Below are 27174 nucleotides of genomic sequence, written 5' to 3'. Positions count from 1 at the left end.
CCCATGAGAGCCAGAGTCCCTTGACCTGGGTACAAAGGAGTGTGTTCCCAGCCATGCTCCAAGTCCCGACCCCACATAGAGCAGATAGAGCCCATGCCTTAACCCTAATCCCTAAATCTAACCCCGAACTCTAACCCTAAGGCTAAATCTAACCCCTAAACCTAACCCTAAGCTGAACCCTAACCTCTCAAACTAACACTTATCCCTATCCCTAACACTAATCCCAACTGCAAACCCCTAACTCTAACACGAACCCTTTACCAAAAGCATAACCACTAACACTAACACTAAAACGCTCACCCTCACCCTAACCCTAACTACAACCCTAACCTGAACCCTACCCCTTACAATGAAGCTAGCCTTAACCCTAATGAAACAACGACCCTAACCCTAACACCTAACCCAAAACCCTAGCCCTAACACTAACATTAGCCCCAAACCCTAACCATATTCCTAGCCCTAAACCTTTACACTAACACTAAACCTAATCCTGAGCCCTAAACCTAATCCTAACCATAAACCTAATGCTCACAATTCTTCCATTCCAGGAGTTAAGCAAGCCCACAATCTAGCCATGCCATGCGTGAGATGAGGCTCTGCCTGAGTCTTGCGTGACACTCAGAGCCTAAAGCCCAGGGTACAATGGAGTGAGGACGCAGCCACACGGGCAATGCCTTATAGATTAGACAGGGCGCTTGTCCTAACACTAATCAGTAAACTTGAGCCCTAACCCTAAAACTAACCTGAACCCCTGGCCCCAACCATAACCCATGATCCTAAGTCCTAACACTAACCCTGAGACCTAACCCTCACTATAATCCCTCATCCTAAACCTAAACCTAACCACTAAACCTAGTCTTAATCCCTAACCCTAACAGTAACCCTAACCCTAATTCTAACCTCTAACCGTAACCTCTAAAACTAATCCTAGTCCCTAACACCTAACCATGACCTTAATCCTAACCCCTTACCCTAACGCCAAATCTAATTTTTAGACTTCTTCAATTCGAAAAGTTAAGGAAGCCTACAATCCACCCATGCCATGCATTAGATGAGGCTGTGGACATGTGTCCTACATGAAAGGCTGGGGCCCATGCCCTGTGTACAATGGAGTGGGGCCCAGGCGATCTTCCCAGTTCCCCAGCCCAGATAGATCATATAGGGCCCATGTCTTAACCTGAATCTGAAACCCTAATCCCTCACCGTAACCTTAAAAATAACACTTAACCCTAACCCTAATGCTAAGTGTAAAACTTAATGCTAACCCTAACACCTTATCCTAACCCTAACCCAAACCCTAAACCTTAAACCTAACACTACCCCTAAACCTGACCCTAAACCTAAACTGTAGTCCTAATGGAAAACATAAGCCCTAACCCCTAACCCTAACACTAACCCTAATCCCTAAGCCTTAACCCCTAACCCTAACCCTATTTCACACACTTATTCTGTTCTCAGAGATAACCATGCCTAGACTCCAGCCATGCCATGTGTGAGATGATGCTCTGACTGAGTGTTGCATGACAGTCAGGGCCGAAGGGCCAGTGTATGATGGTGTGGTGTCTCGGTGACCCTGTCCACATCCCTCTCACCATAGATTATACAGGTTCTGTGCCCTTAAACTAACTGGTAAATCTAAGCCCTAACACTAACCCTAAACCCAAACCCTAAACCTAACCCCTGACCCTAACCCCCAACACTAACTCTAAACATTAACCTCAACCCTAATCCCTAATGTGAGCCCTAACCCCTAAACCTAACCCTAACCCTTAACTCTAACCCTAACCCTTACCCTAATGACTAGACCTAACCCTAACCCTAACTCTGAACCCTAAACCTAACCCTAACCCCCTAACCATAACCATAACACTTAACTCTAAACATAACCCTAATCCTAACCTTTAACCCTAACCCTAACAATTAACCTAACCCTACCCCTAACACCTAAAGCTAAACCGAAACGTAACAGTAACCAGTAACCCTAACACTAACTTTTAAACTTAACGCTAACCCTAACCCTTAACCCTAATCCTAACTCTAAACCCTAACCCTAACATTAAGCCCTAAACCTAACCCTAACAATAACCCCTAAACCTGACCCTAACCATACCCCTAAACCTAAAACCTAACCCCTAACCCAAACACTAACCCCAACCCCTAATGCTTAACCACTAACCCTAACAGCAACCCTGACCCCTAAACTCAAACCTCTAATCATAAACCTAACCCTAATTCTCTCACTTCTTCCCTTCTCAGAGTTAAGGAAGCCTACATTCCAGCCATGCAATGCGTGAGATGAGGCTCCACATACTCTTGCATGTAGGTCTGGGCCAAAGGACCAGGGTATGATGCAGTGGGGTCCCAGCAATCTTCCCATTTCCAAACCCCTGATAGATCATATAGGGCCCATGTCCTAACCCGAATCCATAAACCTAATCCCTGACCCTAACCCTAAACATAACACCCAACCCAAACCATAATGCTAAACATAACACCTAATGCTAACCCTAACCAATGACCCTAATCCCAACCCTACCCCTAAAACTAACCCTACTCCCAAACCTTAACCCTAATGCTAACTACAACCCCTAACGCTAACCCTAACCCCTAACTCCTAACCCCTAAACGTAACCGTAACCCTGTTTCTCACACTTCTCCCATTCTCAGAGTTAAGCAAGCCTACAATCCAGCCATGTCATGCATGAGATGAGGCTCCGCCTGAGTGCTGCATGACAGTCAAGGCCCTAGGCCCAGGGTACAATGGAGTGGTGTCGCAACGACCCGACCCGCTCCCCTCTCACCATAGATAGGTCCTGTGCCCTTAAACTAACCGCTAAATCTAAGCACTAACACTAACCCTAACACCTAACCCGAATCTAACCCCTGACTCTAACCCCCAACCCTAACTCTAATCCCTAACCTTAACCCTAACCCCTAACCCTAACCTTAACCCCTAAACCTACTCTGAATCCCTAACCTTAACCATAATCCTAACCCCTTACCCTTATCCTAAATGTAATTCTCACACTTCTAACTTTTGCAGAGATAAGCAAACCTACAACCAACCGAAGCCATGCATGAAATGAGGCTCCGTCCCAGTATCCCAAGTCAGAGGCAGGGTCCCATGCTCTGGGTACAATGGAGTGGGGTCCCGGTGATGCTCCCACTCCTGCATAGAGCAGATAGGGCCCATACGTTAACCCTAATCCCTACACTTAACCGCTACCCCTAACCATAACTGTAACACCTAACCCTAACCCTAGCCCTAACCCTAACGCTAAACCCAACTTCTAACCCCTAAATCTAACCCTAACCCATAGCCATAACAGTACCTAAACCATAACACTAACAATAAAACACTAACCCTAACCCTAATGCCAGCCCTAAGCCTAACCCTACCACTTAAAACATCTCTAGCCCTAACCCTAACCAAACAAACACCCTAACCCTAAACCTAAACACTAACGCTAAGCCCTCACCCCAACACTTACCTTAATCCCTAACCCTAACCATAATCCTAACCCTAAATCTAATTCTCAGACTTCTTGCTTTCTCAGAGTTAAGAAAGCCTACAATCCTCCATGCCATGCGTGAAAGGAGGCTCTGCTACTGTGTTCTGCATGAAACCCAGAGGCCCATACCCAGAGTATGATAGAGTGGGTTCACGGCGACAATCCCAGCACCCTAACCACCTCTAGTGGCGACAGCGCACATGCCCTAAGCATAAACACTACCGCTAACCCATAAAACTAATCCTAAACATCACACCTAACCCTAACCCTATTGCTCACCTTAACACGTAAACCTAACCGTAACCCAAACTTTAACTCCTTAACTTAACCGTAATGCATAACATTTACACTGACAACAACCCCTATCCCATAATTCTAACCATAACTCTTAAGCATAACCATAAAAACTAAACCCTAAATCTTACCTGAAAGCCTAGGTCTAACCTTAACCTTAACCCTAAATCTTAACCCTAACCTTAAACCCTAACCCTAACACTAACCCCCTAAATCAAACACTAACCTCTAACCTCTAACCCTAAACCTAACCCCTAACCCTAACACTAACACTGAACCACAAACCTAACACTAACCCCTAAACCTAACCCTTAACCTTAAAACTAACACTAACTGTTAACCATAACCATAACCATTAACACTAACCCTTAACCCTAATATGAACAGGAAACCCTGACCCTAACACTTAAACCCAATCTTAACCCTTAACCCTAACCTCTAACCTAACCCTAACACTTAACCCTAACTCTAACCCTAACCCTAACACTTAACCGTAAATCTAACCCTTGCCATTAACCCTCACCATAACCCTTAACACTACTCCAAATGGTTAACACTAACCCTAACCCTAACCAAAACCCTAACGCTAACCTAACCCTAAACCTAACCCTAACCCTAACCCCTAACACTAACCCTAATCATAAACCTAACTCTAAACCCTAAGTTCTAAACCTAACGTCTAACCCTAACCCTAACCCCAACCCTAACCCTAACCCTAACCATACCCTAACCCTAACCCTAAACCCGAACCATAATCAGAACCCTAACCCTAACCTGAACCCTAAACTTAACTCTAAAACTAACACCTAACACTAACCCTAACCCTAACCCCTAACATTATCCCTAAGCGTAACCTCAGCCCTAAACCTAACCCCTAAAACTAACCCTAACACTAACCCCAACACGAAACCCAAACGAAACCACAACCCCTAACTGTGACTCTAACCCTAACCTCAACTCTAACCCCAAACCAAAACCCAACCCCAACCCCAAACACTAACCCTAAACCTAATCCTTACCCTAATGCCTAGACCTAAAACTAAACCTAACCCTAACCTCTAATCCTAAACCTAAACCCTAACCCTAACCCTAACCATGAAACCTAAACCTAACCCTAACCCATAACTCTAAATATAACCCTTAACTCTAACCCTAACGCTAACTCAAAACCTTAACCCTAACCTTGAACCCTAAAACTAACACTTAATCCTAACCCTAACCGTTAACCCTCAACCTAACCCTTAACCGTAACCCTAATCCTAACCCTAACACTTAATGCTAACCCTAATCCTAACCCCTAACCTTAACACTAAACCTCACCCTTAACCCTAAACCTAACAATAAACGTTAACCCTAGCACTAAATTTTAAACTTAACATTAACCCTATCCCTTAACCCTAATCTTAAACCTTAAACCTAACCCTAACCCCTAACCCTAACACTAACCCCTAACCTCAAAACTAACCCTAGCCCTAACCTCTAAACATAACACTTAACCCCTAACCCTAACACTAACCCCAAACACTAAGCTTAACCCTAACAATTAACCATAGGACTAACCATTAAACCTCACCCTAGACTTTAACCCTAACCCTTAACTCTAAACTTAACCCTAACCATTAACCATAACCCTAGCCCTAATCCTTAAGCCTAAAACCCTAACCTACTTGTTAACCTGAACCCTAACACTTAACCCTAATGCTAACCCTAACCCTGAACAATAATACTAACCCTTAACCGTAAAACTAACCCTAACCCTTAACCCTAGTCCTAACCCTTAACCCTATCCACTAACCCTAACCCTATCCCTTAACCCTAACCCTAACCGTTAACACTCATCCTAACCCTTAACCCTAAGACTAACACAAACCCTTACACTTAACCCTAACCATAAATTCTAACCCTAACTTCTAACGCCTAACCCTAACACTAACCCTAACCCTTAACCCCTAACCCTAACACTAACCCAACCCCTAACCGCAAACCCCTAAATCTAACCATAACCATAATTCTCACATTTCTTCCATTCTCAGAGTTAAGCAAGGCAACACTGGTCCCATGCCATGCGTGAAAGCAGGCTCTGCCACTGTGTCCTGCATGAAACCCATGAGCCCCTACCCAGCGTACAATAGAGGGGGTTCCGGGTGACACATTGCAGCCCCCTAACCCACCACCCTAGTGCAGCCAGGGCCCAGGCCCTAAGCATAAACACCACCCCTAATCCATAACCCTACCCCGAAACATAATACCTAACCCTAAAGCTATTGCTCACCATAAAACGTAAACGTAAACCTAACCCTAACATTAATCCCGTAAACTAAACTTAATGCATAAGACTTACCCTGAAATCAAACCTTATCCCATAATTCTAACCCTAACTCCTACCTATAACCGTAACACCTAAACCCTAAACATGACCCTAAAGCCTAGACCTAAACGTAAATCTAACCCTAACCCCTAAACCTAACCCTAAACTCTTACCAGAACACTAACCCTGAACCCTGATCCTAACCCTAGCCGCTAAGCCTAACCATAACCCTTAACTTTTTCACTAACCCTAACCTAAACCCTTAAACCTAACCCTAAAACTAAACCACAAACCCTAACCCTAACCCTTAACCCTAAACCAAATCCTAACCGTTAACCCTAACCCTAACACTTAACACTAACCATAACACAAACCCTTAACACTAATATTAACCCTTAACCCTAACATTAAACCTTAACCCTAATCCTAACCCTTAAACCAAACCCTTATCCCTAATGCTTACTCCTAACCGTAACCGGTAACAATCACCCTAACCGTTAATCCTTACTCTAACCCTAAAATTTAATCCAAACACTAACCCTTAACAGTAACCCTAACTCTAACTCTTAACCCTAATCCTAACCCTTACATATAACCCTAATGCTACCCCCTAGTCCTAACCCTAAAACTAACCCTAACACCTAACCCCTAACCCTCACACTAACCGTAACCCCTAACTCTAACCCAAACCCTGTTTCTCACACTTCTTCCATTCTCAGAGCTAAGCAAGCCTACAATCCAGCCATGCTATGCGTGAGTTGGGGCTCCACCTGAGTGCTGCATGACAGTCAGGGCCCTAGGCCCAGGGTACGATGGAGTGGTGTTGCAGCAAACCTGCCCGCACCCCTCTCGCCATAGATAGACAGATCTGATACCCTTAAACTAACCGCTAAATCTAAGTGCTAACACTAACCCTAACACCTAACCCTAAACCTAACCCCTGACTCTAACCCCCAACCCTAACTCTAATCCCTAACCTTAACCCTAACCCCTAACCCTAACCTTAACCCCTAAACTTACTCCGAATCCCTAACCCTAACCATAATCCTAACCCCTTATCCTTATCCTGAATGTAATTCTCACACTTCTTACATTCGCAGAGATAAGCAAGCCTACAACCAACCCAAGCCATGTGTCAAATGAGGTTCTGTCCCAGTATCCCAAGTCAGAGGCAGGGTCCCATGCCCTGGGAGCAATGGAGTGGGGTCCCGGTGAAGACTCCTGTTCCTGACCCTGCATAGAGCAGATAGGGCCCATGCATTAACACTAATCCCTAAACTTAACTGCTACTCCTAAGCCTAACCATAACACCTAAACCTAACCCTAACCCTATTGCTAACCCTAACCCTAACCCTAACCCTAACGCTAAACCCAACCTCTAATCACTAAATCTAACCCTAACCCATAACCATAACAGTACCTAAACCATAGCACTAACTGTAAAATACTAACCCTAACCCTACTGATAACCCTAACACTAACTCTACCACTTACAACGTCTCTAGCCCTAACCCTAACCAAACAACCACCCTAACCATAACCCTAACCTTAACCACTAACTCTAAGCCCTCACACTAACACTAACCTTAATCCCTAACCCTAACAATAATCCTAACCCTAAATCTAATTCTCAGACTTCTTGCTTTCTCGGAGTTAAGAAAGCCTACACTCTTCCCATGCCATGCGTGAAACGAGGCTCTGCTACTGTGTCCTGCATGAAACCCAAGGGCTCATACCTAGAGTATGATAGAGTGGGTTCCCGGTGGCAATCCCAGCACCCTAACCACCCCTAGTGCAGACAGAGCCCATGGCCTAAGCAAAATCACTACCCCTAACCCATAACCCTAACCCTAAACATAACACCTTGCCCTAACCCTATTGCTCACCTTAACAATTAAACCTAACAGTAACCCTAATATTAGACCCTTGACCTAACCGTAATGCATAACACTGACACTGAAAACAACCCCTAGCCCATAATCCTAACCCTAACTCCTAATTATAACCGTAACAACCAAACCCTAAACCTTACCCTAAAGCCTAGACCTAACCCTAACCTTAACCAGAAACCCCACCCCTAACGCTAACCTCTTACCCTAACACTAACCCTGAACCCTGATACTAACCCTAATCGCTAAGCCTAACAATCACACTTAACTCTAACACTAAGCCTAAACTGAACGCTTAAACCTAACCCTAAAACTAAACCACAAATCCTAACCCTAACCCTTAACCCTATAGCTAACCATAACCATTAACCTTAACACTAACCCTTAACCCTAACCCTAACACAAACCCTTAACCCTACTACTAACCCTTAACCCTAAACCTAACCTTAACCCTTAACCCTAATCCTAACCCTTAACCCTAACCACTAACCCTAACCCTAAAGCTTACCCCTAATCCTAACGGTTAACACTCACCCTAAGCCATAACCCTGACCCTATCCCTAAACATTAACCCTATCCCTGACACTAAACCGTAACCCTAATACTAACCTTACACCTAACCCTAATATTACCCTTTAGTCCTAACCCTAACACTATCCAGTAACCCTAAACCTAACCCTAACCAATAACCCTAACCCTAACACGTAACACCTAACCCTGACACTAAACCTAACCTCAAACCGCTAACCCTAACCCTAACCCTAACACTTAACACTAAGACTAACCATTTAATCTCACCCTGACCCTTAATCCTAACCCTAACCCAAACAATTATATCTAACCCTGGCCTTTAACCCTAACCCCTAAGCCTAACCCTAACCATGAACCCTAAACCTCATCCTAATATCTAACCCTAAAAATAACACTTAATGCCAACCGTAACGCTAAACTAAAACCTTAACCCTAACCCTAAACCTTAACCTTCACCCTAAGTCTTAAGCCTAACCCTAACAATTAACCCCAAACCTAACCCTAACCTCTAACCGTAACCCTAAATCTCACCCTTAACCCAAAACCTAACCGTAAACTTTAACCCTAACACTAAATTTTAAACCTAACCCCAACCCTAACCCTTAAGCAGAATATTAACCCTTATCCCTAACCCTAACACTTAACCCTAAGACTAACCACTAAACCTAAACCTAACCTTAACCCTATCCCGTAAACCTAACACTTAACTCCTAAACCTAACACTAACCCCAAATCCTAACCTCAAACCCCTAACCCTAACAATAACGCTAACCCCTAACCCCAACGCCCTAAACATAAACCTAACACTTAACCCTAAGACTAACTGTTAAACCTAACCCTAAACCTAAACCTTGATTGTAAACTAACCCTAACCATTAACTGTTAACCGTATCCCTATCCCTAACCCAAAACCTTTTCCCTAAACCGAACCCTAACCATTAACCACTAACTCTTAATCATAACCCTAACCCTAAGCCTTAACCCTAATACTAACGCTTAACTCTAACACTAACCCTAACCCTTACACCTAACCCTAATCTTTCACCCTAAAACTAACCCTAACCTTAACCCTTAAAGCTAACCCTAACCGCTAACACTCACCCTAACCATTAACCCTAACCCTATCCCTAACACTTAACCCTAAAACTAACCATAACTGTTAACCCTAACCCTAACTTTTAAAACTAACCTTAACCCTAACCCTTACCCCTAATCCTAACCCTTAACACTAACCCCCTGACCCTAAACCTAACCCTAACCATAACCCACGAACCTAACACCTAACCCCAACCTCTAACCCCTATCCCCTAACCCTAACACTAACCCTAACCCCTAACCACAAAACCCTAATCCTAACCCTAATTCTCACACTTCTTCCACTCTCAGAATTAAGCAAGCCTACAACCCAGCCATGCCATGCTTGCGATTAGATTCTGCCTGGGTCATGCATGAGGGTCAGGGCCAAAGGCTCAGTATACGTTGGTGTGGTGTCTCGGTGACCCTGTCCGCATCCCTGTCACCATAGATTAGACAGGTCCTCTGCTCTTAACTAACAGCCATATCTAAGCCCTAACACTGACTCTAAACACTAACCCTAAACTTAACCCCTGACCCTAATCCCTAACACTAACTCTATACCCTAAACTTAACCCTAACCACAGAACCTATCCCTAACCATAATTTTAACCTGTTACCCTAACCCTAAATGTAATTCTCACACTTCTTTCATTCGCAAAAATAAACAAGAATACAATCAACACATGTCATGCATGAGATGATGCTCCGCCCCTGTATCCCACATGAGAGCCAGGGTCCCATGACCTGGGTTCAAAGGAGTGGGTTACAGGCCATGCTCCCTGTCCCGACTCTGCATAGAGCATATAGGTCCCATGCTTTAACCCTAATCCCTAACTCTAACCACTAACTCTAACCCTAAGGCTAAAACTAACTCCTAAACGTAACCCTAAGCTTAACACTAACCTCTCAAACTAACCCTGATCCCTAACCCTAACACTAATCCCAACCCCAAACCCCTAACTCTAACATGAATCGTAACCAAAAGTGTAATACCTAACCACTAACACTAACCCTCAAATGCTAACGCTCAACCTAACCCTAACTAAAACCCTAACCCAAGCCCTACCCCTTACAATGAACCTAGCCCTAACCCTATCCAATGACCCTAACCCTAACCCTAACCCCTAGCCCTAAAAATAACGTTAGCCCCAAACCCTAACCATATTCCTAACCTTATCCCTTTACCCTAACACTAAACCTAATCCAAATCTCTAACCCTAATCCTAACCCTAAATCTATTGCTCACACTTCTTCCATTCTAGGAGTTTAGCAAACCTACAATCTAGCCATGCCATGCGTGAGATGAGGCTCTGCTTGAGTCCTGCGTGACAGTCAGAGTCTAAGGCCCAAGGTACAATGCAGTGGGGACGCAGCCATGCTCCACACCGCCAGTGCCCCATAGATTAGACAGCTCCCTTGCCCTAACAAAAATCAGTAAACATAAGCCCTAACACTAAATCAAATCCCTAGACCTAACTGTAACCGATGAGTCTAACTGCTAACATAAACCCTAATCCCTAACCCTAACCATAACCCCTCACCCTAAACATAAACCTAACCGCTAAACATAGTCCTAATCCCTAACCTTAACAGTAATCCTAACCCTAATTGTAACCTCTAACCATAACCCCTAAAACTAATCCTAGTCCCTGACACCTAACCCAAACCTTAATCCTAATCCCTTACCCTAACCCCAAATATAATTCTCAGACTTCTTGAATTTCAAAAGTTAAGGAAGCCTACAATCCACGCATGCCATGCATGAGATGAGGCTCTGTCTATGTGTCCTACATGAAAGGCTGGGGCCCAGGCCCTGTGTACAATGGAGTGGGGCCCAGGCGATCTTCCCATTTCCCCAACCCTGATAGATCATATAGGGCCCATGTCTTACCCTGAATCTGAAACCCTAATCCCTCACCCTAACCCTAAAAATAACACCTAAGCCTAACCCTAATGCTAACCCTAACACCTAACCCTAACCCTAACCCAAACCCTAAACCCTAACCCTAACCCTATCCCTAAACCTAACCCTAACCCTCAACTCTAACCCTAACGCTAAACATAAACCCTAAACCCTAACCCTAACCCTAAGCCTAACCCATAACCCCTAACCCTAACCCTAACCCTATTTCTCACATTTATTGCATTCTCAGAGTTAAGCATGCCTAGAATCCATCCATGCCATGCGTGAGATCAGGCTCCACCTGAGTGCTACATGAGAGTCAGTGTCCAAGGTCCAGTGTACGATGGTGTGGTGTCGCAGTGACCCTCTCTGGACCCCTCTCACCATGGATTATACTGGTCCTGGACCCTCAAACTTACTGCTAAATCTAAGCCCTAACACTAACCCTAAACCCAAATCCTAAACCTAACTCCTGAAGCTAACCCCCAACACAAACTCTAAACACTAAAATTAACCCTAAAAGCTAACGCTAACCCTGATGCCTAGACCTAACAATAACCCTTAAACATTAACCCTAACACTACACCCTACCCTAACATAAACCTTAAACCCTAATCCTAACCCTAACACTTAAACCTAACCCTAACACTTAACCGTAACCATAACCCTTACCTTAATACCTAGCCCTAAACCTAAGCCTAAACGTAACCCCTAACACTAACCCTATCCCTAACCTTAACCCCTAAGCTTAACACTATCCCTGAAACCTAAACCTAACCCTAAACCCCTAACCAGAACCATAACACTTAACTCTAAATCTAACCCTAACCTGAAAACATAACCCTAACCATAAACCCGAACCCTAAAACTTAACCCTAACATTAACCGTTAAACCTCACCCTAACCCTTAATCCTAATCCATATCTTCACCTTGAACCCTAACACTAACCCCTAACCCTAACTCTAACCCTAACCCAAACACTCACCGTAACTCTAACCCTTAAACCTAACTATAATACTAACCCTTAACCCTAATCCTAACCCTAACCTTACCCTAAACCTAACCCTAACCAGAATCCATAACCCCTAACCCTAACCCTAAGGCTAACACCTAACCCTAACTCTAAGTCTAAACCCTAACCCTAACCCTAACGCTAAACCGAAAGCATATACATTACCCCTAACTTTAACCTACCCCTAACACCTAACCCTTACCCTAAAACTATCACTAACACATAACCATAACCCTAACCCTAAATGTAACACCTAACCTTAACCCTAACCCTAACCATAACCCCTAACCCATAACCCTAACCTTTAACAATTAACCCTAACCCTATCACTAAGCCTAACCCTAACTCTAAATCCTAATGAAAAGTTCTAACACTACTGGGTACCGCTAACCCTAACCCTAACCATACCCTAACCCTAACCCCAACACTAACCCCGAACCCTAATCCAAACCCGAGTCCTAAACTTTAACTCTAACAGTAACCCCAAACCCTAACCCTAAACCTAACACTAATCCTAAACCCTAACCCTAAACCTAACCCTAATCTGACCTCTAACGCTAACCCTAACCAGAACCCCTAACCCCAAACCCTAACTCTAACACCTAACGCTAACTCTAACACTAAGAACTAACCCTAACACTAAACCTAAACCCAACCCCTAACCAGTAACCCTAACCATAACTCTAACCCCTAAAAGTAACCCTAAACCTAACCCTAACCCTAAAACCTAATCCTAAACCTAACCCTAACCTTAACACCTAACGCTAATCCTAACACTATACCTAACCCAAATCCCTTAACCCTAACCCTAACCGTAACCCCTAACACCTAACCCTAACCCTAACACTAATCCTAACTCTAACTCTAAAGCTAACCCTAACCCTAACCATACCCTAACACTAACCCTAACCTTAACGACAAAACCCGAAACCCAACCCTAATCCTAACGTTAACCCCAACTCTAACCACAACCTCATCTACAACCCCAACCCCAACCCTAAACCTAACCGTAACCTCAACCCCAACCCTAAGCCCAAACCCAACCACAACCCCAACACCAACACCTAAGCTGAATGCTAACCCTTTCCTTAATGCGTAGACCTAAACCTAATCCTAACCCTAACCCGTAACCCTAACCCTAAGCCCTAACCCTAACACTAACCATGAACCCTAAATCTAAGCCTAACCCCTAACCATAAACAAAACCCTTAACTCTAAACTTAACGCTAACACGAAACCTTAACACTAAACCTAAACCCTAAACCTAAGCCTTAACCCTAACCCTAACCATTAACCCTCACCCTAAAACTAAACCCTAATCCTAACCCTAACACTTAACCCTAACCATAACACTAACCCCTAACCTCAAACCTAAACCTCACCCTTAACCCTAAACCTAACTGTAAACGTAAACCATAACACTAATCTTTAAACCTAACACTAAGACTAACCCTTAATCCTCATCTTAAACCTTAACACTAACCCTAATGCTTAATGCTAACACTAACCTCTAACCCTAAACATAACCCTAACCATAACCCCTAAACCTAACCCTTAACACGTAACTCTAACACTAACACCAAACCCTAACCCCTAACACCTAACCCTAACAATAACTCTAACCCCTAACCCAGAAACCCTCACCCTAACTCTAAAACTAACCCTTAAACCTCAACCTAACACTTAACCCTAACGCTAACCATAACACTTAACCCTAAACTTAACCCTAACCATTAACCCTAACCCTAACCATACCCTAACCCTAACTGTAACCCCGAAGTCAAACCCAAACCCTAATCCTAAACTTTAGCCTTAAAGATAGCCCCAAACCCTAACCCTAACCCTAATCCCAAACACTAACTCTAACCCTAACACCTAAACCTAACCCTAATCCAAACTCCTAACCTTAAAACTAACCATAAACATACCGTTAACCCTAACCCTAAACAGAACCACTAACCTCTAAGCCTAACACTAACAACTAACCCGAAGTCTACCGCTAAAAACTAACACTAACACTAACCTTAACCCCAAACCATAACCCTAACCCCAAACCCTACCCCTAAACTTAACACCTAACCCAAACCCTAAACGTAATGTTAACCCATAAACATAACTGAAACACTAACAGTAACACCTAACCCTAACCCTAACACTAACCCTAACACCAAACCCTAACTCAAACCATTACCCCTAACGCCTAATCAGTAACCCTAACCCCAACCCCAAACCCTAATCCTAACAAAACTAACCCTAATGCTAACCTTAATGCTTAACCCTAACCTTAACCCTAATCCTAACGCTAACCCTAGCCCTAAACCTAGCCCTAAACCTAACCCTAACTCTAGCCCTAATCCTAGCCATAGATCTAGCTCTAACCCTAAGCCTCGCAGGAGCCCTAAGTCTAGCCCTAGTCCTAGCCCTAGCCCTACACATAGCCCTACACGTAACCCTAAGCCTAACCCTTAACGCTTACGCTAACCCTAACTCTAACGCATAATCCTAAACCTAACCCGAACCCCTAAGGCTAATCTTAACCCTAACCCCTAACCTTAACACTAACCCTAACCCCTAAACCTAACAATAACACTAACCCTATCCCTAACCCCTAACTCTAACCCTAAACCTAATCCCTAAACCTAACACTAAATCTAACCATAACCATAAACCTAACCATAACCCTAAACCTAACCCTAACCATAATGCCAACCATAACCATAACACTAAGAAAAACCGTAAACCTAACCTTAACCCTAACACAAACCTTAACCCTGATCATCACCCTAACCCTGACCCTGACCCTAACCTTCACCCTAAACATAACTCTAACATTAACTCCTAACTCTAAACCTAACCCTAACTCTAACTCTAACCCGTAACCCCTAACCCTAACCCTAATCCCTAAACCTAAACCTAACCCTAACTTTAACCCCTAACAATAACACTAAACTTAACCCTAACCCCTAATGCTAACCCTAACCCTAACCCTATCCCTACCCAAACCTAAACCTAACACTAACCCTAACTGTAACCACTAACCATAACCCTAAAACTAACCCCTAACCCTAATCCTAACCATATCCCTAACCCTAATCCTAACCATAACCCAAAACCCTAACCCTAACCTTAACCCTACCCTAACACTAACCCTAACCCTAACCCTACACTAACCCTAAACCTAACCGTAACCAGAACCCTAACCATATCACTAACCCCTCACCCCTAACCCTAACCCTAAACCTGAACCTAACCCTAGCCCTAACCCTAACCCTAAGCCCTAACACTAACCCTAAACCTAACCCTAACCCCTAACACTAACCCTAACCCTAACTCGTAACCCTAACTCTAACCCTAGCCATACCCCAAATCCTAACCCTAACACTAACCCCTAACTCGAACGCCTAACCCTTACCCTAAACCTAACACCTAACCCCAAACCTAACCCTAACCCCTAGCGATAACCCTAACCCTAACACCTAATCCTAACCCTAACCCCTAACCAGAACCATAACCCTAGCCATAACCCTAACCCTTAATCCTAACCCTAACCCCAACCCCAACCCTAACCCCAATCCTAACCATAACCCTAACCCTAACCTAATCCTAACCATAACCTTAACCCTAATGCTAAGAATAACCTTAACACTAACTCTAACCCCTAAGCCCAATTGGTAACCCTAATGCTAACTCTAACCCTAACACCTAACCATAACCCTAACCCTAGCCCCTATCCATAACACAAATTCTAACCCTAAGCCTAAACCTAAACCAAACCCTAAACCTTAACCCTAACCATAAAACCTATTCCTAACCCTAACCCTAACAGTAACCGCTAACCCTAACCCTAACACTAGCTTTAGCCCCTAACCTTAACCTGAACTCTAAGCCTAACTCTTAGCCATAATCTTCCCCGTAATCCTAACCCTAAACCCTAACCCTAACACTAATCCCTAAACTTAAACCTAACCTATCCCTTACCCTAAACCTAACATTAAACCCCTAATTCTAACAGTAACACCAAACCCTAACCCCTAACCTTAACACTAACAATACTGCCTAAACCCAAACCTCATCCTAACCCTAACAGTTAACCCTAAGATTAACCATTAAAACTTACCCTAACCATAACCCTACCCCTAACACCTAACCTTAACCTTAATTCTAACTTCAGCCTAAACCTAAAACTAACACTATCCCCTAACCCTAACCCTGAACCCTAATGCTAACCCTAACCGTAAACCCTAACCCTAACCCCTAAACCTAACCCTAACCCTAAACCCAAACCTTAACTCTTAACCTAACCCTAATCCCTGACCCTAAAACTAACCCTAACTCCGAACCCTAACCCTAAACCTAGCCCTAAGTTCAACCCTAGCTCTAACGCTAGTCCTAGCCCTAGGCCGGAAACTAACACTAACCCTAAATCTAACCATAGCTCTAGCCCTAGCCCTGGCCCTAGCCCTTTCCTTAATCCTAGCCCTAGACCTAACCCTAACACTATCCTTAACCCTGACCGTAAGCCTAACAGCCTTAACCCCTAACCATAACCCAAAACCCTAAATCTATCACTAAACCTAACCCAAACCAATAACCCTAACCCTAATCCTAACCATAACCCTAACTCTAACCGCTAACCCTAACTCTAACACTAACTAAAAACCTAAACCTAACCCTAACCCCTAACTGTACCACCTAATCGTAACCCTAACCCTAGTGCTAACCGTAAACCTAACCCTATGGCTAACCCTAACCCTAACGCCTAAACCTAATCCTAACCATAACCCTAAACCCTAACAGTAACCCTAATCCCTAACCGTAACCCTAACACCTAGCCAAAACAGTAACCATAAACTGAACCCTAACCCTAAATCTAACCCCATAACCTAACACTAAAGCTAACACGAACTCTAACAACTCTAATCCCTAACCCCTAATCCTAACCGTAACCTGAACACTAACCCTTAGCCCTAACACTAAACCTAACACTGATCCCTAAGCCTACTTCTAACCGTGACCCTAAACATAAACCTAACCCTTACCCTTAAACTTAACCCTAACCCATAACCCTAACCCAAACACTAACCCTAACATTAACCCCTAACCCTAAATTTAACCCTATCCCATACCCCTAAACCAAAAAGTAAACCCCCAACCCTAACAGTAACCACAAATCCTAACCCTGAATTCCTAACCTTAACACTATCCCCCACCATGAACCCCAATCTGCTAATCCTAAACCTAACAGTTAACCCTAGTGCTAACCATTAAACCTTACCCTAACCCTTAACCCTAAATGCTACCCTAATCATTAACCCTAAACTTAACACTTAACACTAACCCTGACGCTAACGGTAACCCTAAAACTAACACTAACACTTAACCTTAATCCTAAACTTAATCCTATAACTAACCATAACACTAACATTAACGCTAACTCCAAACCCTAACCCTAAGCCTAAACCCTAAAGGTAACCCTAACCCTAATCCCTAAGCCTAACCCTAACCCTAAAGCTAACACAACCCTTACATTAACACTAACCCTAACCCTAACCTAAACCTTCCATAACCCTAAATCTTAACGCTAACCCTTACCCCAACACTAACCCCTAACCCTAATCCTAATTCTAACCCTAAACCTAAACATAAACCTAACCATAAACCCAAACCCTAAACCCTAATCCTAACTCAAAACTAACCCTAGCCCTAGAGCTAAACCCTAAACCTAACCCTAACACTAACCCCAACACTAACCCCTAACCCTAACCCTAACTCTAACCCTAACCTCTGTCCCTAACCCTAATCCCCAACACTAAAATAACCCTATCCATAACCCCTAACCATAACCCCTAACTCTAGCCCTTAACTAACTCAGAACACTAACCTTATTCCTAACCCTAACACTTAACCTTAAACCTAACACCAGCCCTAACCCTAACCCTAGCTCTAACCCTAGACCTAGACCTAACCCTAGCCCAAGCCATAGCTCTAGCCTTAGCCCTAATCATAGCACTAGCAATAGCCCGAACCCTAACTCTAACCGTAACCCTAACCCTAACCAAAATACTAACCCTAGCCATAGCCCTAGCCTTAGCCATAGCCCTAGCCATAATCCTAGCCCTAACACTATCCCTAAACATGAACATAACACTAACAACCCTAACCTCTAACACTAAACCTAACCCTAACCCTAACCATAACCATAACCCTAAAAGCTCTAACCACTAACCGTCACAATGAACCTAACCAAAAACCCTATCACTAACCTTACTGCTAAACCTAACCCTAATGCTAACCCTAACCCTAACTTCTAACCATAACCCTAACACTGACCCCTAAACCTAACCCTAATTCTAACCCTAACCCTAAATCTAAAGCTAACCTGAACCTCTAAAACAAACCCTAAACCCTAAACCTACTCCTAACCTTAGCACTAAACCTAACCCTTAACCCTCTCCCTAACCCTAACCCTAATCCCTAACCTTAACCCTAACCCTAACTCCTAACCCTAATCTTAACCCCTAACCCCTAACCCTAACCCTAACACTAACACTAACCCCTAAACCTAACCCTAACCCGAATGCTAAGAATAACCCTAACACTAACTCTAACACCTAACCCCTAACAGTAACCCTAACTCCTAACCCTAACCCTAACCATAAACCCTATCCATAACCCTAATTCTAAGCCTAAGCCTAAACCTAAACCAAACCCTAACCCTTAACCCTAACCGTAAAACCTTTTGCTAACCCTAACCCTAAGCCTAACCATTAACCCTAACCCTAACCCTTAGTTTAGCCCCTAACCCAATGTGAACCCTAACCCTAACCCTTAACTCTAATCTTAAACATAAACCTAACCCTAAGCCCAAACACTACCACTAACACCTACACCTAAACCTAATCATATACCTTACCCTAAAACTAACACTAAACCCCTAACCCTAACATTAACACCAAACCATATCTCCTAACCTTAACAATAACCCTACCCCCTAAACCCAAACCTAACATTCTAACCCTAACAGTTAACCCTAAGACTAACCATTAAACCTTACCCTAACTGTAATCCTACCCCTAACACCTAACCCTAACCTTAATTCAAAACTTCAGCCTAAATCTACACCTAACACAATCCCCTAACCCTAAACCTAACCCCTAATAATAACCCTAACTCTAATGCTGGCCCAAACCATAAACTCTAACCCTAACCCCTAACCCTAACACCTAACCCTAAACCTAAAGCCTATCCCTAACCTTAACCCTAACCCCAACCCTAACCCTTATCCTAACCCTAGTCCTTAACCTGAAAACTAACTCTAACTCCTAAACCTAACCCTAAACATAGCGCGAAGTTCAACCCTAGCTCTAACTCTAGCCCTAGCCCTAGCCCTAGACCTAACCCTAGCCCTAGCCCTAACCCTAACATTATCCCTAAACCTGACCCTAAGCCTAACAGCCGTAACCCTTAACCATAACCCCAAACCCTAACTCTATCACTAAACCTAACCCTAACGCTAACCCTAACCCTAAGCCTAACTCCTAACCCTAACCATAACACTAACTCTAACTGCTAACCCTAACTCTAATTTTAACACTAATGCTAAACCTAAACCTAACCCTAACCCCTAACCCGTAACCTTAACACCTAATCCTAAACCTAATCCTAACGCTAACCCTAAACCAAAAACCTAACCTTATCGCTAACCCTAACCCTAATGTCTAACCCTAAACCTAACCATAACCCTAAAACCAAACCCTAACCCTAATCCCTAACCATAACCCTAATGCCTAACCCAAACCCTAACACTAAACTTAACCCCAAACCCTAACCCTAAACCTAACACAAACCCTAACGACCCTACCCCTAACTTGTAATACTAACACTAACCCGAACAGTAACCCCTAACCCTAACCCTAAACCTAACACATATCCCTAACCCTACTTCTAACCCTAACCCTAAACATAAACCTAACCCTTACCCTTAAACTTAACCCTAACCCATAACCCTAACCCAAACTCCAACCCTAGCATTAAACCCTAACCCTAAATCGAACCCTATCCCTTACCACTAAACCTAAAAATAATCTCTAACCCCAACCCTAACCCATAATATCAAACCTTAACACTATCCCCAACCACGATCCCAAAACCACTAACCATAAACCAAACAGTTAACCCTAAGACTAACCATTAAACCTGACCCTAACACTTAACCCTAAACACTACCCTAACAATTAATCTTATACCTAACACTTAACACTATTCCTAACGTAACCATAACCCTGACCCTTCCCTAACCCTAACCCTAACCCCTAAACCTAACACTAAACCTAACCCCTAACCCTAACCCAAACCACTAAACCTAACCCCTAACCCTAATCATAACCCTAACCCCTAACCGTAACCCTACCCCTAACCTGAACCCTAACCCTAACCCCGAACCCTAATCCCTAACCCTAACCCTAACCTAGCCCTAACCCTAACACTATCCCTAACCCTGACCCTAAGGCTAACAGCTGTAACCCCTAACCATAACCCCAAACCCTAACTCTATCACTAAACTTATCCCTAACCAATAGCCCTAACCCTAACGCTAAACCTAACCCTAACCCTAGCCATAACCCTAAGTCTAACCACTAACCCTAACCCTAATTCTAACACTAACCCTAAATCTAAACCTAAACATATCCCCTAACCCTACCATTTAATCCTAACCCTAACACTAACGCTAACCCTAAACCTAACCCTATGGCTAAACCTAACCCTAATGCCTAACCCTAAACCTCATCATAACCCTAAACCCTAACCATAATCGTAACCCCTAACAGTAAATCTAATTCCTAACCCAAACCCTAACCCTAAACCTAACTCCTAACCCTAATCCTAACACTGAAACTAACCCGAAACCTTAACCCTAAACCTAACCCAAACCCTAAGAACCCGAACCCCTAACCCCTAATCCTAACCCTAACCTGAACACTACCCCTAACCCTAAACCTAAACCTAACACCTATCCCTAACCCTACTTCTAACCCTAACCCTAAACATAAACCTAAACCTTACCCTTAACCTTAACCCTAACCAATAATCCTAACCCAAAACCTAACCCTATAATTAACCCCTAACCAAAATCTAACCCTATTCTCTACACTTAAACCTAAAACTAAACCCCTAACTCTAACACTAATTCCAATCCCTAACCCCTAACCCCTAACCTTAACACTATCACCAACCCCCAACCCGAAATCGCTAACCATAAACCTAACAGTTAACCATAGACTAACCGTTAAATCATACCCTAACCGTTAACCCTAAAAGCTACCCTAATCATTAACCCCAAACCTAACACTTAACACTAACCCTAATGCTAACCCTAACCCTAAAACTAAACCTAGCACCTAACCTTCTTCCTAAACTTGACCCTAACCTTAACCATAACACTAACCAGAACACAAACCCTAACCCTAACCCCGAATCCTAACCCTAACTCCCTAAAAATAACCCTACCCCTAATCCCTTAACTTAACCCTAACTTTAAACCTAACACAAACCTTAAACTAACCCTAAACCTAACCCTAACCTAACACTACCGAAACCCTAAACCCTAACCGTAACGTTTAACTATAATCCTAACCCTAACCTAACCCTAAAACCTAATCCTAAACCTAACACTAAGCCTAGCCCTAACCCTAACACTAACCCCTAACCCGAACACCAACCCTAACCTCTAACCCAAAACCTAACCCCAGCCCTAACCCTAACTATAGCTCTAACCCTAGACCTAGACCTAAACCTATCCCTAGCCATAGCCCTGGCCCTAGCCTTAATCATAGCCCTAGCCCTAAAGCTAACCATAATGCTAAACCTAACCCTAGCCCTAGCCCTGGCACTAGCCCTAGCTCTAGCTATAACCCTAGCCCTAACACTAAATCTAACACTATCCCTAAACCTAACCATAATCCTAAAAACCCTAACCCCTAACTATAAACCTAAACCTAACCCTAACCCTAACAGCCCTACCCATAACCCTAACAATACACCTAACCACAAACCCTAACCCTAACCCCAACTGCTAACCCTAAGCCTAACGTTAACCCTAACACTAACTCTAACTCTACCTTCTAACCCTAACCCTAACACTAACCCCTAATCCTAACCCTAATTCTAACCCTAACCCTAAATGAAAGCTAACCTTAACCCCTAAATGAAACTCTAAACCCTAATCCTAATCCTAACCCTAACGCTAAATATAATCCTAAACCCTAACCCTACCCCTACCCGTAATCACTAACCTTAACACTAACCCCTAAACCTAATCCAAAACTAACTCCGAGCTGCTAACCTTAACCCTAACACTAACACTAAACCCTAAACCTCCCCTAACCCTAACGCTAAGAATAACCCTAACTCTAACTCTAACCCCTAACCCATAACCAAAACCTTAACTAGAAACCTTATCCATAACCCTAATTCTAACCCTAAGCCTAAACCTAAACCAAACCCTAAACTTTAACGCTAACCCTAAAACCTATTCCTAACCATAACCCTAACCCTAACCATAAACCCTAACCCTAACACTAAATTTAGCTCCTAACCCTAACCCTAATCCTAATACCCAATCTTAACCCTAACCCTAACCATAAACCTAACCCTAACCCTAAGCTCTAACCCCTAACACTAGCACTAACACTAAACGGTAAAGCTAACTCTCACCCTCAAGCTAACAATAACCGTAACACTAACTCTAACCCCTAACCCCTAACCATAACCCTAATGCTAACCCCTATTCCTAACTCTAATTCTAACCCTAAGCCTAAACCTACAAAAAAAACGCTAACCTTTAACCCTAACCCTAACCACTATTCCTAACCCGAAAACTAACTCTAGCCCCTAACCCTAACCAGAAACCTAACCCTAGCCCTTAAATTTAATCTTGACCATAAACCTAACCATAACCCGTAAACCTAGCACTAAACCCTAACCCTAAACCTAGCCCTAACCCTTACTCCTAAAACTAAAACTAAACCCCTAACCCTAACAGTAACACCAAACCCTAACCCCTAACCTTGAGACTAACCCTAACCCCTAAATCCTAACCTCACATCCTAACCCTAACAGTTAACCCTGACTAACCTTTAACCTTACTCTAACCCATAACCCTAGCCCTAACACCTAACCCTAACCTTAATTGAAACCTTCTGCCTAAACTTAAACCTAATCATATTCCCTAAACCTAACCCTAACCCCGAATCCTAACCATAACGCTCACACGAACAATAAACCCTAACCTAACCCCTAACCCTAAATCTAACCCCTAACCCTAAGCCTCACCCCAAACCCTATCCCTTACCCTAACCCTAACCCCTAACCCTAACCCTAACTCCTAACCCTAACCCTAAACCTAGCCCTAAGTCTAACGCTAGCTCTAACAGTAGCCCTAGCCCTATCCCTAGACCTAGACCTAACCCTAGCCCTAGCTTTAGCCGTAGCACTGACAATAACTGTAAACCTAAATCTAACCCTAGCCCTAGCCCTAGCCCTAGCCCTATACATAACCCTAGCCCTAGCCCAAACTCTATCACTATCCCTAACCTTGACCCTATCCCTAACAACCCTAAGCCCTTACACTAACCCTAAACCTAACGCTAACCATAACACTAACCCTAACAGCCCTAACCCCTAACCAGAACACAACCTTAACTCTACCGCTAAACCTAACCCTAACCACTAACCCTAACACTAACGCTAACCCTAACCCTAACCCCTAACCCTAACCATAATCCTAACTCTAACCACTAACCCTAACCCTAATTCTAACACTAACCCTAAACCTAAACCTAACCCTAACCACTAACCCTAACTCCTAATCCTAACCCTTACACTAAGCCTAAACCTAAAACCTAACCGTATCGCTAACCCTAACCCTAACGGCTAACCCTAACCCGAATCGTAAGCCTAACCCGAACCATGACCCCTAATCCTAATCCTAACCCCTAACCATAACCGTAATGCCTATCCCAAACCCTTACCCTAAACCTAACCCCTAAAACTAACCCTAACCTTAAACCTAACCCCAAACCCTAACCATAACCCTAAACCTAACACCTATTCCTAACCCTACTTCTAACCCTAACCCTAAACATAAACCTAACACTTGCCCGTAAACTTAACACTAATCCATAACCCTAACCCAAACCGGAACACTAACATTTACCCCTAACACTAAACCTAACCCTATCCCTTACACCTAAACCTAAATCTAAACTGCTAACCCAAACACTAACCTCAAACCTTACCGCCTAACCCCTAACTTTGCACTATCCGTACACCTGAACCCCAAACCACTAACACTAACCCTAAAACCCTAAGACTAAACATTAAACCTTATGAAACCCTTAACCTTAAAGGCTACCCTAACCATTAACCCGAAACCTAACACTTAACACTAACCCTAACACTAATCCTAACCTTAAAACTAACCCTAACAGCTAACCTTCTTCCTAAACTTAAGCCTAACCTTAACCATAACCCTAACCAGAACACTAGCCCTAACCTTAAACTCTAACTATAACGCTAACACTAACCCCTAACCCTAACACTAACCCCTAACCCTAACCCTAAACCTAACCATAACCTCTAACCCTAACCCTAATCCCTAACACTAACATAACCCTATCCATAAGCCCTAATACTAACCCTTAACCTAACCCTAACCCCTAACCCTAAACATAACACTAACCCCAACCCTAACAATAACCCTAACCCCTAACCCTAGCCCTAACCGCAGGCCTAAACCTAACCCTAGATCTAAACCTAGAACTCAACCTAACCCTTGCCCTAGCCATAGCCCTAGCCCTAGCCCTTATCATAGCCTAACACTAACCCTAAACCTAACCCTAACACCTAACCGTAACCCTAAACCTAAGCCAATACCTCACTATAACACTTACCAGAACACTAACCTTAACCATAACCCCTAACCCTAAAATAATCCTAGCCCCCTAAATCTAAACCTACACCTAATCCCTAACCCTAAACCTAACACTAAACTTAAAACAACCGTAACACTAACCCTAACCCTAAACTAAATTTACCATAACTCCAAACCCTAATCCTAACCCAAATCCTAAACCCAACCCCTAAAGCTAACAATAATTCTAACCATAACCGTAAATATAAACCTAACACTAAACCCTAACTCTAACCACTATTCCTAACCCTAACACTATCCCTAGCCTTAACGGTAAACGCTAACCCTAAAACTATCACTAACTCCTAACACTAACACTAACCCTAACCTCTAACCCTAACCCTAACACTAACCCTAAACCTAACCCTAATCCCAGCCCTAACCCTAACCCTAGCACTAACCCTAGACCTATACCTAAGCCTTTCCCTAGCTATAGCCCTAGCCCTACCCCTAATCATAGCTCTAGACCTAGCCCTAACTCTAACCCTAACCCTAACCCTAAACCTCACCCTAGCCCTAGCCCTAGCCCTAACCCTAGCCCTAAAACTAACCCTAACACTATCCATAACCCTAACCCTAACAGCCATAACCCCTAACCCTAAAAATAAACCTAACCCCAAACCCTAACACTAACCCTAACTCTAACTGCTAACCCTAACCCTAACTTCTAACCCTAACCTTAACACTAACCACCAACCCTAACCCTAATTCTAACTCTAACCTTAAATGTAAAGCTAACCCTAACCCCTAATCCAAACCCAAAATCCTAACCCTAATGCTAAACATAACCCAAATCCCTAACGTTAACCCTAACCCTATCCGCTAACCTTAACCCTAACCCTAACACCTAACTCCTAACCCTAAACCTAACCCTAACACTAAAGCAACCCCCTAAACCTAACCCTAACCCTAATGCTAAGACTAACCCTAACACTACCTCTAACTCCTAACCCCTAACCATAACCATAAGGCTAACTCTAAGCTTAACCGTAACCCCTAACTATAACCCTAACCCAAACCACTATCCTTAACACTAATTCTAACCCTAATCCTAAACATAAACAAAACCATAACCATTAACCCTAACTCTAACCCCTATTCCTACCCTAACCCTAACTCTAACACTTAACCCTCACCCTAACACTAAGCCCCTAACCCTATCCCGAACCCGACCCTAGCCCTTAACCTAATCTTAGTCAAAAACCTAACCCTAACCCTTAAACCTAACAATAACTCCTAACCCTACACTGAACCCTATACCATACCCTTGAAGATAACACTAAACCTCTAACCCTAACAGTAACACCAAATCCTAACACCTAACCTTAACACTAACCCTAACCCCTAACCCCAAACCTCACATACTAACCCTAACAGTTAACCCTAAGACTAACCGTTAAGCCTTACCCTAACACTAACCTTAGCGATAGCTCCTTACCCCAACCTTAATTTTAACCCTAAGGCTAAACCTAAACCCCACCCTATCCCCTAAACCTAAGCCTAAGCCCTAATCCTAACCCTTACCCTAACGCTCACCTTAACCCTAAACCCTTAACCTAACGCCAACCCTAAACCTAACCAATAACCCTAACCCTAAATCTAACCCCAAACTGTAACACTTACCCTAACCATAAACTCTAACCCTAACTCTAAACCTAACCCTAGCTCTGGCCCTAT

Source organism: Lemur catta, chromosome 27, assembly GCF_020740605.2.
Source record: "Lemur catta isolate mLemCat1 chromosome 27, mLemCat1.pri, whole genome shotgun sequence".
NCBI classification, from domain to species: domain Eukaryota; kingdom Metazoa; phylum Chordata; class Mammalia; order Primates; family Lemuridae; genus Lemur; species Lemur catta.
Note: the sequence above shows the minus strand (reverse complement) of the source record.